The 12,571-nt window shown below is 51.5% G+C and overlaps 1 protein-coding gene across 5 annotated transcripts in view; it reads right to left on the bottom strand.

Annotated features, from left to right (window-relative positions):
* PCDH11X (protocadherin 11 X-linked) overlaps positions 1-12,571 on the bottom strand; it is a 953,301-nt gene that overhangs the window by 744,158 nt on the left and 196,572 nt on the right. The window lies entirely within an intron of this gene.

The following is a 12,571-nucleotide window of genomic DNA, read 5'->3' on the forward strand; positions in this document are numbered from 1 at the left end:
GTACAATGTCCAGGACAGCAGGTTCCAATCTGGGATGACACTGGACACTGGTGGTATATGGAGTCCAGGATCCCACCCAGCGGGCCCCTAGCGGCAGGGCCCCGGAGCCCCCCATTACTGGACCATTGAAACATGCTGTCATGGATTCTCATCATATAGAAATTAAATGGCAAGAAAACTCCTAGCAGCCTTCTGTGTGACTGCCGGAGGATCGGTGTCGGCTGTCTAGGTGGAAATGTCACATCGAAGGCAGAAATAAGGGAAATGACAGGAGGGAAGACAGTGAAGAAGACACAGAGACCACAATGATGAACCCGGCACTTGTCAAAAAGTCAGAAAAAATATGGAAACTATGGATATAATAACCGAGAATAACCCATAATACAGGAGTGAAAGCTGTATATAATGCTGTATATACTCATCATGTCTTATACACCCAGAGCTGCGCTCACACTTCTGCTGGTTTCCTGCCACAAGGCTGCAGTGCATTATGGGAGCTCAGGAACCATAGTAGATAATCTGCAGAATTATGAAAACAGCTCTGGCTGCGACTGGAGTATATGAGAGATTGAAGGGAGATAAAACATCATATACTCATTTACTCCAAGATAAGGACATGAAAGGTTTTCCACCTCTGTCTTTTACCATTCCTTTAATCCGGCACTGACAGGGGGTGACAGTGCAGGAGAATCCCATGGGGTGTTTTTCGGATTGGGGGACGCTGGAGCTAAGGGATGGCGCTGTATAGGATTCTCCTCCCTCCTGACCTTACACATCGCTTTATATACTCAGATCCCAGGATGAGGGATCATCCATGATGGACTGTGCCAGACAATGAGACACTGACATTCTAAGGATCCGCACAAAGCCACGCCCGTCATTTATAAGAGAGAACGTCCAGGAGGATTTATATCCATCATCTACATCAGCCTTCCACAAACTATGACACTACAACTCCCAGTATGTCCTCACAGCCTTCCCCAAACTATGACTCCCCAGCTGCTGTTACACTACAACTCCCAGCATGCCCTACCAACCTTCCCCAAACGATGCCTCCCCAGCTGCTGTGACACTACAACTCCCAGCATGTCCTCACAGTCTTCCCAAAACAGTGACTTTTTAGGTTTTGCAAAACTACAACTCCCAGCATGTCCTCACAGCCTTCAGTGCATTCCAATGGCATGTTCCCTAAACCGCAGCTCTCGCAGTGCTGGAAAACTAGAAGTGATGATGTACATGACACAGAGAACATGGAGACTCAGAACTGCTCAGCACCTCCAGCAGTCTCCACAATTCTCAGGATTCTCTCATTTTCTGGGACCATTGGGGATCCGGCACCTGGGATCTCACTAATCTGATTCTATAGGGGAATATTAAACTGATACAATGTGTCATATCCATATATAGCAACTACTCCTTTATTGTTACACAATTTCCTGTGTCACGCTCCGCCCCCTCACTCCCTGCATTAGGTAACACACAATGTATCAGGCGCACTCATTTACTGTAATATTTTACTACTAGTGACAACTTATAGAAAATAGAACAGAAAACATGCAGAGAGTAACATGGTGTCTATCCTAATGGTCATACATGAAGGGAGGGGGGGGAGGGAGGAAGGGAGGAAGGGAGGGAGGGGGAGGGAGGGAAGGGGAGGGAGGGGGAGGGAGGGGGGAAGGAAGGAAGGAAGGAAGGAAGGAAGGGAGGGAGGGAGGAAGAAAGGAAGGGAGGGAGGGGGGAAGGAAGGAAGGGAGGGAGAGAGAGAGAGAGGGAGGAAGGAAGGAAAGAAAGGAGGAAGGGAGGAAGAAAGGAAGGGGGGGGGGAGGGAGAGAGGGAGGGAGGAAGGGAGGGAAGGGAGGGGAGGGAGGAAGGGAGGAAGGGAGGGAGGGAGGGAGAGGAAGGGAGGAAGGAAGAGAGGGAGAGAGAGAGGGAGGTAGGTAGGAAGGAAGGTAGGAAGGAAGGGAGGGAGGGAAGGAGGGAGGGAGGTAGGAAGGAAGGTAGGAAGGGAGGGGGGAAGGGAGGGAGGGAGGGAGGAAGGCAGGAAGGAAGGGAGGGAGAGGAAGGGAGGGAGGAAGGCAGGAAGGAAGGGAGGGAGAGGAAGGGAGGGAGGAAGAGAGGGAGGGAGAGAGGGAGGGTGAGATGGAGGGAGGGAAAGAGGGAGGGAGGAAGGGAGGGAGGGAGGGAGGGAGGGGGGAAGGGAGGGAGGGAGGGGGGAAGGGAGGGAGGAAGGAAGGAAGGAAGAGAGGGAGAGAGGGAGGGAGGAAGAAAGAAAGGGAGGGAGGAAGGGAGGAAGAAAGGGAGAGAGGGAGGGAGGGAGGAAGAAAGAAAGGGAGAGAGGGAGGAAGGGAGGGAGAGAGGGAGGGAGGGAGGAAGGAAGAGAGGGAGGGGGAGGGAGGAAGGAAGAGAGGGAGAGGTAGAGGGGGAGGGAGGGAGGAAGGAAGGGAGAGAGAGAGAGAGAGAGAGAGAGAGAGAGGAAGGAAGGAAGGAAAGAAAGGAGGAAGGGAGGAAGAAAGGAAGGGGGGGAGGAGGGAGGGAGAAATGAAGGAAGGGAGAGAGAGAGAGAGGAAGGAAGGAAGAGAGGAAGGAAGGAAGGGAGTGGGGGGGGAGGAAGGAAGGAAGAGAGGGAGGAAGGAAGGAAGCAAGGAAGGGAGTGGGGAGGGAGGAAGGAAGGAAGGCAAGAAAGAAAGGAAGGAAGGAAGGAAGGGAGGGAGGGAGGACGGAAGGAAGGAAGAGAGGGAGGGAAGGAAGGGAGGGAGGGAGGAAGAGAGGAACTGAGGAAGGGAAGGAGGAGGGAGAAGAAGGGTGGAAGGAAAGAAGGAAGGAAGGAAGGGAGGAAGAGAAGGAGGAAGGGAGAAAGGGAGGGAGGGAGGAAGGAAGGAAGGAAGGAGAAAGGGAGGGAGGGAGGAAGAGAGGAAGGGAGGAGGAAGAGAGGAAGGAAGGAGGGATGGAAGGAAGGAGGGGTGAGGAAAGGAGGAAGGGAGGGAGGGGGAAAGGAGGACAAAAGGGCATGTGATAGAAGGAAAGAGAGATGGGGAAAATAAACAATGAGAGAATGAATGGGCAAATACATAAATAGCAACAAATGTTTGCACAAACCCCCAGTTTGAGCAGAAATCTGCAATTTTTTACATATGTATATATTTATAATTTACAACTTTAAGTGGGCGGAGGCTTAGTGTAAAGTGGGCAGGGTTGAGGCTAAGGGGTGTGGCCTCCAACATCGCAGAAGAGAGAGGGAAAGCATAAACAATGAAAGGATAAAGAAGAAAAGAAAGATGAAATAACTCAATAAACATCAATGCTCCCCCTTATCCCTATGACTACGGGATGGGGTAGAGTACTGAGTATGGGGCATTACTGCAGAGCATCAATCCCCCCTCCCTATTACTATTACTATGGGATGGGGTATAGTACTGACTATGGGGCATTACTGCAGAGCATCAATCCCCCCTCCCTATCACTATTACTATGGGATGGGGTATAGTACTGACTATGGGGCATCAATCCCCCTCCCTATCACTATTACTACGGGATGGGGTAGAGTACTGACTATGGGGCATTACTGCAGAGCATCAATCCCCCCTCCCTATTACTATTACTATGGGATGGGGTATAGTACTGACTATGGGGCATCAATCCCCCTCCCTATCACTATTACTTTGGGATGGGGTATAGCACTGGCGTAGCTACCATGGGGGCAGGGTACGCCGTCGCTATGGGGCCCGGGGGTTTAGGGGGCCCGGGCCCCCGCGTTAAAGTATGCCCCCGCCGCCTGTATTGCCGCTCACTATGCATATGCATAGTGAGCGGCCCTGAGCCATCCCCTCCGCCCGCCCCTTCTATCGCTGCTCAGCTGAGCCAATCAGAAGCCCGGAAAAGTGCAATGAGCAGCACTTTCCTGGGCTCCTGATCGGCTAAGCGGCGATGGAGGGGGCGAGCTGGGCGTGCGGAGGGGATCGCTGTCCTACTCACCTGTCCGCCGGCCCCAGCAGCTCCTCTCCCGACACTCCGGTCTCCCGTCATCCTCCGGGCACAGGCAGTGGGGTACAGAGACGCTGCCTGTGTCCCGGAAGTGTTCTGCAGCGGCAGTCTCTCTGTCCCCCGCTGCCTGTGCCCGGAGGATGACGGGAGACCGGAGTGTCGGGAGAGGAGCTGCTGGGGCCGGCGGACAGGTGAGTAGCCTGTTTGTTGTTTTTCTGGTCGCAGGGGGGGATTGGCTACTATGAGGGGCACTATATGGGGCATTGGCTACTATGGGGGCACTGTATGGGGCATTGGCTACTATATGGGGGCACTGGCTACGATGGGGGCACTGTCTGGGGGCATTGGCTACTATATGGGGGCACTGTATGGGGGCATTGGCTACTATATGGGGGCACTGGCAACTATATGGGTCACTGTATGGGGGCATTGGCTACTATATGGGGGCACTGGCTACTATATGGGGGCACTGTATGGGGGCATTGGCTACTATGGAGGGCACTGGCTACAATTGGGGCACTGTATGGGGGCATTGGCTACTATATGGGGGCATTGGCTACTATATGGGGGCATTGGCTACTATGGGGGGCACTATATGGGGGCATTGGCTTCTATGTGGGGGCATTGGATACTATGGGGCGCACTATATGGGGGCATTGGCTTCTATGTGGGGGCATTGGATACTATATGGGGGCATTGGCTACTATGGGGGGCACTATGTGGGGGCATTGGCTACTATGGGGGGCACTATATGGGGGCATTGGCTACTATGGGGGCACTATGTGGGGGCATTGGCTACTATGTGGGGCATTGGCTACTATGGGGGGGCACTATATGGGGGCATTGGCTACTATGTGGGGCACTATATGGGGGCATTGGCTACTATGTGGGGCACTATATGGGGGCATTGGCTACTATGTGGGCACTATATGGGGGCATTGGCTACTATGTGGGGCACTATATGGGGGCATTGGCTACTATGTGGGGCACTATATGGGGGGATTGGCTACTATGTGGGGCACTATATGGGGGCATTGGCTACTATGTGGGCACAATATGGGGGCATTGGCTACTATTTGGGGCACTATATGGGGGGATTGGCTACTATGTGGGGCACTATATGGGGGGATTGGCTACTATGGGGGGCACTGTATGGGGGCATTGGCTACTATGGAGGGCACTGGCTACAATTGGGGCACTGTATGGGGGCATTGGCTACTATATGGGGGCATTGGCTACTATATGGGGGCATTGGCTACTATGGGGGGCACTATATGGGGGCATTGGCTTCTATGTGGGGGCATTGGATACTATGGGGCGCACTATATGGGGGCATTGGCTTCTATGTGGGGGCATTGGATACTATATGGGGGCATTGGCTACTATGGGGGGCACTATGTGGGGGCATTGGCTACTATGGGGGGCACTATATGGGGGCATTGGCTACTATGGGGGCACTATGTGGGGGCATTGGCTACTATGTGGGGCATTGGCTACTATGGGGGGCACTATATGGGGGCATTGGCTACTATGTGGGGCACTATATGGGGGCATTGGCTACTATGTGGGGCACTATATGGGGGCATTGGCTACTATGTGGGGCACTATATGGGGGCATTGGCTACTATGTGGGGCACTATATGGGGGGATTGGCTACTATGTGGGGCACTATATGGGGGCATTGGCTACTATGTGGGCACTATATGGGGGCATTGGCTACTATGTGGGGCACTATATGGGGGGATTGGCTACTATGTGGGGCACTATATGGGGGGATTGGCTACTATGGGGGGCACTATATGGGGGGATTGGCACCAATCACACTGCTGCTATCTCCAAACTGTGACAATGAGCAAAATATTTTTTTTCTATTTTCCCCCCTAAAATCAGGGGTGCGTCTTATCAAAAGGCGTGTCCTATAAAGCGAAAAATACGGTACTACATGTGGGGGGGGGGGGGGGGGGGGGGGCAGAGAAGGGTCTAACTACTTAATGAGGGACACAGTTGTCTAACTACTATATGAATACAGAGGGGACCACTATATGAGGGAACAGATGGAGCAAATAGATGCGTAGGATATTGGGGCATGAGTGAGGAGCCTAAACTGTCTGGCAGATCCTACTGAGAGAAGTCCTTATGGTGGCCAGGCTGGATGGAGAAGAAGGGAAAAAGTGAGCAACTCCGATTGGAGAAGACGCCTGTAACTGCACTGTGATCACTTATGGTGTGTAAAGCCTGTGTGGAGCTTATACATGCCACTGTATGGCCAATGGTGATATTGGACTGTGGATTTTATTCCGTAGCAGTGGTAGCATTATTCAGTATGTGGGGGTTTTAGTCAGTGAGAGGGGGTAATATTTGTCCCATGTAAACTGGTACTGTTTGTATTATTCATCTTAACATACTGGATTTGGTTGGTAACAATATAGTGGTAATGGCAGTGGTCATGGTGCTATAATGCTTTTCCTAATACTATATATACATATTGCTCTCTCTTCACAGCTTAGTGGTCAGTTGTTTGGGGGGGGGGGGGGCAATCAAAAGTTTGCTATGGGGCCCAGCTAGTTCTAGTTACGCCCCTGGGGTATAGTACTGACTATGGGGCATCGATCCCCCCTCCCTATCACTATTACTACGGGATGGGGTATAGTACTGACTATGGGGCATCGATCCCCCCTCCCTATCACTATTACTATGGGATGGGGTATAGTACTGACTATGGGGCATCAATCCCCCTCCCTATCACTATTACTATGGGATGGGGTATAATACTGACTATGGGGCATTGCTGCTCTTTAGCGCTGTAATGGACATTCGTAATCCTGACCAATGACATGGCTGAAAGCGCAGAACAAACCAACAACACAAAAGCTCCACTAATTGCTTTACAGTAAGTAGTCCATGAAAAGTGTGAGTTCCCCTTTAAGAGCGGAGGAGCGGGTGAGTGTGTGACTTCCTGGCAGCTGAGCACTTCATGGAGTGATTGCTCAGAAGTCACGGTGGAGCTGGTCAGAGGCCGCCAGGGACATACACCACATTAAAGTGCCTGAGAGAACCTGCACTTGGCCTGTGATTTACGACCAGGGGCCGGCATGGTCGTCTTCTTTAAAGTTGGCCGTACATGATGAAACGTATTAAGTCCTTGGCACCGATACAATGTCTCATATGGTTCAATTAAATCAGCAGAATATAAACAGATGACTGGGGCCGGCGTCATATATTCTCATCATTTTACGGCCGCGTAAAAAAAAAATCATGAATCCGAAATATATCAACTGATGATGCTTAACGCGGTGGAACTAATTTACAGCCGTGTATGTGTATAGGATCCTGGCGGCATGATTAATGTACTGCGCGACAGGCCGCCCTGTACGGCTCCGCATCCCAGGATACACCGCTATCCCACACGTTCAATATCCAAGGCCACGGCGGCCTGTAATAATATATAATACCCAAATAACCACTTGGCTCCGCCCACTGCGCATTAATATCACACCAGCGCATGTCCATTAAGTTATTTAAAATTTTCTAGAATGAACAGAAGGGGGATGACTAATGGTATTAAAATACTGCGCCATATATGCCATCTGCATACTTCAAGGACCTGGTGTATATGTGTATGGGGGGCCTGTGCGTAGCTAAAAACAGCGCCACACTTGTCCATAGGTTGTCTGCGGTACTACAGCTTAGAACCATTTATTTTAATGAAGTTGAGCTGCAATATCAGGACAGGAATGGTGCTATTTATGACAGAAAGTCGCCATGTTTTATAATTCTACACTATGTCATAGAAAATACTCTAAAAAGAAAACCCTATACAGGTAACTCCACTGCCCCCTCCCCAATTGTCCCATCTGATCATGTGAAAAACAGCCTCAAAAGGAACACTCACTGAGCTCAGAACCTGCAACATCACAAGGAACACTCACTGAGATCACAACTAACAGGCTATGTTCACACTACGTAAAAGTACGGCCGTTGTTGCCATCGGAGTGGAACACAGCCTGTTCTTCTATAGGATCCCAGCCGGAGCGTATACACATAGTATACGCTCCGGCCGGGATGCCATGCGACGCCACAAAGAACTAACATGTCAGTTTTCTGCAGCTGCAATTCAGTGAATTGCGACCGTAGAAACCCATGTCAGTTCACACAATGAAGCGAGCGGCTCTCTGAGCTCACTGAGCTCAGAACCTGCAACACCAGAAGGAACACTCACTGAGTTCACAACTAACAGGCTCACAAGGAACACTCACTGAGCTCAGAACCTGCAACAACACAAGGGACACTCACTGAGCTCAGAACTCACAGCTTTCAAAGTTACTTCCACTGAGCTCAGAAACTGCAGCGCTCCAAGGAACACCCACTGTGATCTCTACCTGCAGCTCCACTAGCAGCATACCATACAAAGCAGATTCAAAAGTAACAGCAGAAATCGACCAACAGTATGAAGCAACCTAAGCTTTTGCAGGTGAGGAGACGCAGCTAATAATAATTGTTATTCCCACAGCAAACTGCACATCCCAGATCCTTTACATAGAAGAGCCCGGAGGCTGTACCCCCATCCCCCTCCCCCCATCCCGGTCCTAATCGGTAACACATTAGCTCTCGGTACATCGGTTAAACCCATTTTCAGTAAACCTGCAATCCTTATCTGCAGCCGTTCCCCGTATCCCGCCATCAATAAACCCTTGTAGACAGACAAAATGGAAAAGTTTTTTTGCCCCAGTGTTCAATTACTTTGATAGATGGGAGAGGTGGGAGCTCCTCCGGCCTGTGTGATTCCACGACGTCGCTTCCCTGTAAATATCAGCTACAACCTGGCTGTAATATCCCGACCCAATCCAAAAATCAATGCGGTATACGGCGCCAAATGCAGCCTCCCCGGGGCGCGCACGCAGCCAATGTGCAGAGTCAACAGAACACATAGCCGGGACGTTCAGCCGGGAATCAGTTCTATTAGTGACACAATGATGGAGAATAGAAATGTGATGGGAATATCTGCAGGAAGACGCCGGCACTTCATGCACAGAGTATATAGATATCGACAGGTATACGCTCCGCTGCCATGCTGCTCCTCTTCTGCTTATCACAGCAGTTTCTCATTCACAATGCATTGAGTGAGGGTTTTTTTTCCTATAAAATGTTTAAAAGAAAAGGAAGAAGTGTAATGAAGGCCTGAAGAGGAGCAGGACAATGTACGCTGGGGACGTGCCACCTGTCAGTGCGTGGTGTATGCTGGGGACGTGCCACCTGTCAGTACGTGGTGTATGCTGGGGACGTGCCACCTGTCAGTGCATGGTGTACGCTGGGGACGTGCCACCTCTCAGTGTGCGGTGTACGCTGGGGACGTGCCACCTGTCAGTACGTGGTGTATGCTGGGGACGTGCCACCTGTCAGTACGTGGTGTATGCTGGGGACGTGCCACCTGTCAGTGCGTGGTGTACGCTGGGGACGTGCCACCTGTCAGTGCGCTGTGTACGCTGGGGACGTGCCACCTGTCAGTGCGTGGTGTATGCTGGGGACGTGCCACCTCTCAGTGTGCGGTGTACGCTGGGGACGTGCCACCTGTCAGTGTGCGGTGTACACTGGGGACGTGCCACCTGTCAGTGCGTGGTGTATGCTGGGGACGTGCCACCTGTCAGTGCGCGGTGTATGCTGGGGACGTGCCACCTGTCAATGCGCGGTGTATGCTGGGGACGTGCCACCTGTCAGTGCGCGGTGTATGCTGGGGACGTGCCACCTGTCAGTGCGCGGTGTACGCGGGGGACGTGCCACCTGTCAGTGCACGGTGTATGCTGGGGACGTGCCACCTGTCAGTGCGCGGTGTATGCTGGGGACGTGCCACCTGTCAGTGCGCAGTGTATGCTGGGGACGTGCCACCTGTCAGTGCGCGGTGTACGCGGGGGACGTGCCACCTGTCAGTGCGCGGTGTATGCTGGGGACGTGCCACCTGTCAGTATGTGGTGTATGCTGGGGACGTGCCACCTGTCAGTGCGCGGTGTATGCTGGGGACGTACCACCTGTCAGTGCGTGGTGTATGCTGGGGACATGCCACCTGTCAGTGCGTGGTGTATGCTGGGGGACGTGCCACCTGTCAGTGCGCGGTGTATGCTGGGGACGTGCCACCTGTCAGTGAGCGGTGTACGCTGGGGACGTGCCATCTGTCAGTGCGTGGTGTATGCTGGGGGACGTGCCACCTGTCAGTGCGCGGTGTATGCTGGGGACGTGCCACCTGTCAGTGCGCGGTGTATGCTGGGGACGTGCCACCTGTCAGTGCGCGGTGTATGCTGGGGACGTGCCACCTGTCAGTACGTGGTGTATGCTGGGGACGTGCCACCTGTCAGTGCGTGGTGTATGCTGGGGACGTGCCACCTGTCAGTGCGCGGTGTATGCTGGGGACGTGCCACCTGTCAGTGCGCGGTGTATGCTGGGGACGTGCCACCTGTCAGTGCGCGGTGTATGCTGGGGACGTGCCACCTGTCAGTACGTGGTGTATGCTGGGGACGTGCCACCTGTCAGTGCGTGGTGTATGCTGGGGACGTGCCACCTGTCAGTGCGCGGTGTACGCTGGGGGACGTGCCACCTGTCAGTGCGTGGTGTATGCTGGGGACGTGCCACCTGTCAGTGCGCGGTGTACTCTGGGGACGTGCTACCTGTCAGTGTGTGGTGTACTCTGGGGACGTGCCACCTGTTAGTGCGCGGTGTATGCTGGGGGACATGCCACCTGTCAGTGCGCAGTGTATGCTGGGGACATGCCACTTGTCAGTGCGCGGTGTATGCTGGGGACATGCCACTTGTCAGTGCATGGTGTACGCTGGGGACGTGCCACCTGTCAGTGCGCGGTGTATGCTGGGGACGTGCCACCTGTCAGTGCGCGGTGTATGCTGGGGACATGCCACTTGTCAGTGCATGGTGTACGCTGGGGACGTGCCACCTGTCAGTGCGCGGTGTATGCTGGGGGACGTGCCACCTGTCAGTGCGCGGTGTATGCTGGGGGACATGCCACCTGTCAGTGCATGGTGTACGCTGGGGGACGTGCCACCTGTCAGTGCGCGGTGTATGCTGGGGGACATGCCACCTGTCAGTGCGCGGTGTATGCTGGGGACATGCCACTTGTCAGTGCATGGTGTACGCTGGGGGACGTGCCACCTGTCATGGCATGGTGTACGCTGGGGGACGTGCCACCTGTCAGTGCACGGTGTACGCTGGGGGACGTGCCACCTGTCAGTGCGCGGTGTACGCTGGGGACGTGCCACCTGTCAGTGCGCGGTGTATGCTGGGGACGTGCCACCTGTCAGTGCGCGGTGTATGCTGGGGACGTGCCACCTGTCAGTGCGCGGTGTATGCTGGGGACGTGCCACCTGTCAGTGCGCGGTGTATGCTGGGGACGTGCCACCTATATTGTATATAGGGTATATAATGTATAGGTTTATATTATATATAATGTATTAGTGTATATTCTATATAGTGTATATAAGGTAAAAGTGTATATTGTATATAGTGTATATAATGTATAGGCTATGAGGCTATGTTCACACTGCGTATGAGTCCGGACGCATTTCGTACGCCGCCGTACATGTGCGGCTGAAACTACGGGCGTGTGAAAAATCGACATGCGGCCGGATGCAAACTAACCGGGAACATACGCCCGTAGTACAGTTATGCTTCCCTAGCTTGTTTTGAAGCGATCTGAAACAGGTCATTTACTTGGAAATCTTCGCCCAATAAAACTCACAGAACCTTTTGGATGGAAAAATCAAGTTCAATTTGGCTGAAATAAGTACTTCGTACGGGACCGCATGGAAATCCACGGCCGTGAGTTTCTACATTTCCGTCCTCAAACAATGGTCTTGTTCATTTTTCACGGTGCCGCATACGATCCGGCCGTAAGCTCATACGTAGTGTGCACTGTGCGGGCGTATATCGTATACTTTCAAGCGAACGCATCAATCTCAAAACTACGGGAGTATATTCGCGGTTCGCAATACGGCCGGATTCATACGCAGTGTGAACATAGCCTATAGGTGTATACTGTATATTGGGTATATAAGGTATAAGTGTATATTGTATATAGTGTATATAATGTATAGGTGTATATTGTTTATAGTGTGTATAATGTGTAAGTGTATATTGTATATAGGGCATACAATGTATAGGTGTATATTGTATATAGGGTATATAATGTATAGGTGTATATTGTATATAGAGTGTATATAATGTATATGTGTATATTCTATATAGTGTATGTAATGTATAGGTGCATATTCTATATAGTGTATATAATGTATAAGTGTATATTGTATACAGTGTACATAATGTATAGGTGTATATTGTATACAGTGTACATAATGTATAGGTGTATATTATATATAATGTATATAAGGTATAAGTGTATATTGTATATAGGGTATATAATGTATAGGTGTATATTGTATATAGTGTATATAATGTATATGTGTATATTCTATATAGTGTATGTAATGTATAGGTGCATATTGTATACAATGTACATAATGTATAGGTGTATATTGTATATAGTGTATAAGTGTATATTGTATACAGTGTACATAATGTATAGGTGTATATT

Source organism: Dendropsophus ebraccatus, chromosome 10 (assembly GCF_027789765.1).
Source record: "Dendropsophus ebraccatus isolate aDenEbr1 chromosome 10, aDenEbr1.pat, whole genome shotgun sequence".
NCBI lineage: Eukaryota > Metazoa > Chordata > Amphibia > Anura > Hylidae > Dendropsophus > Dendropsophus ebraccatus.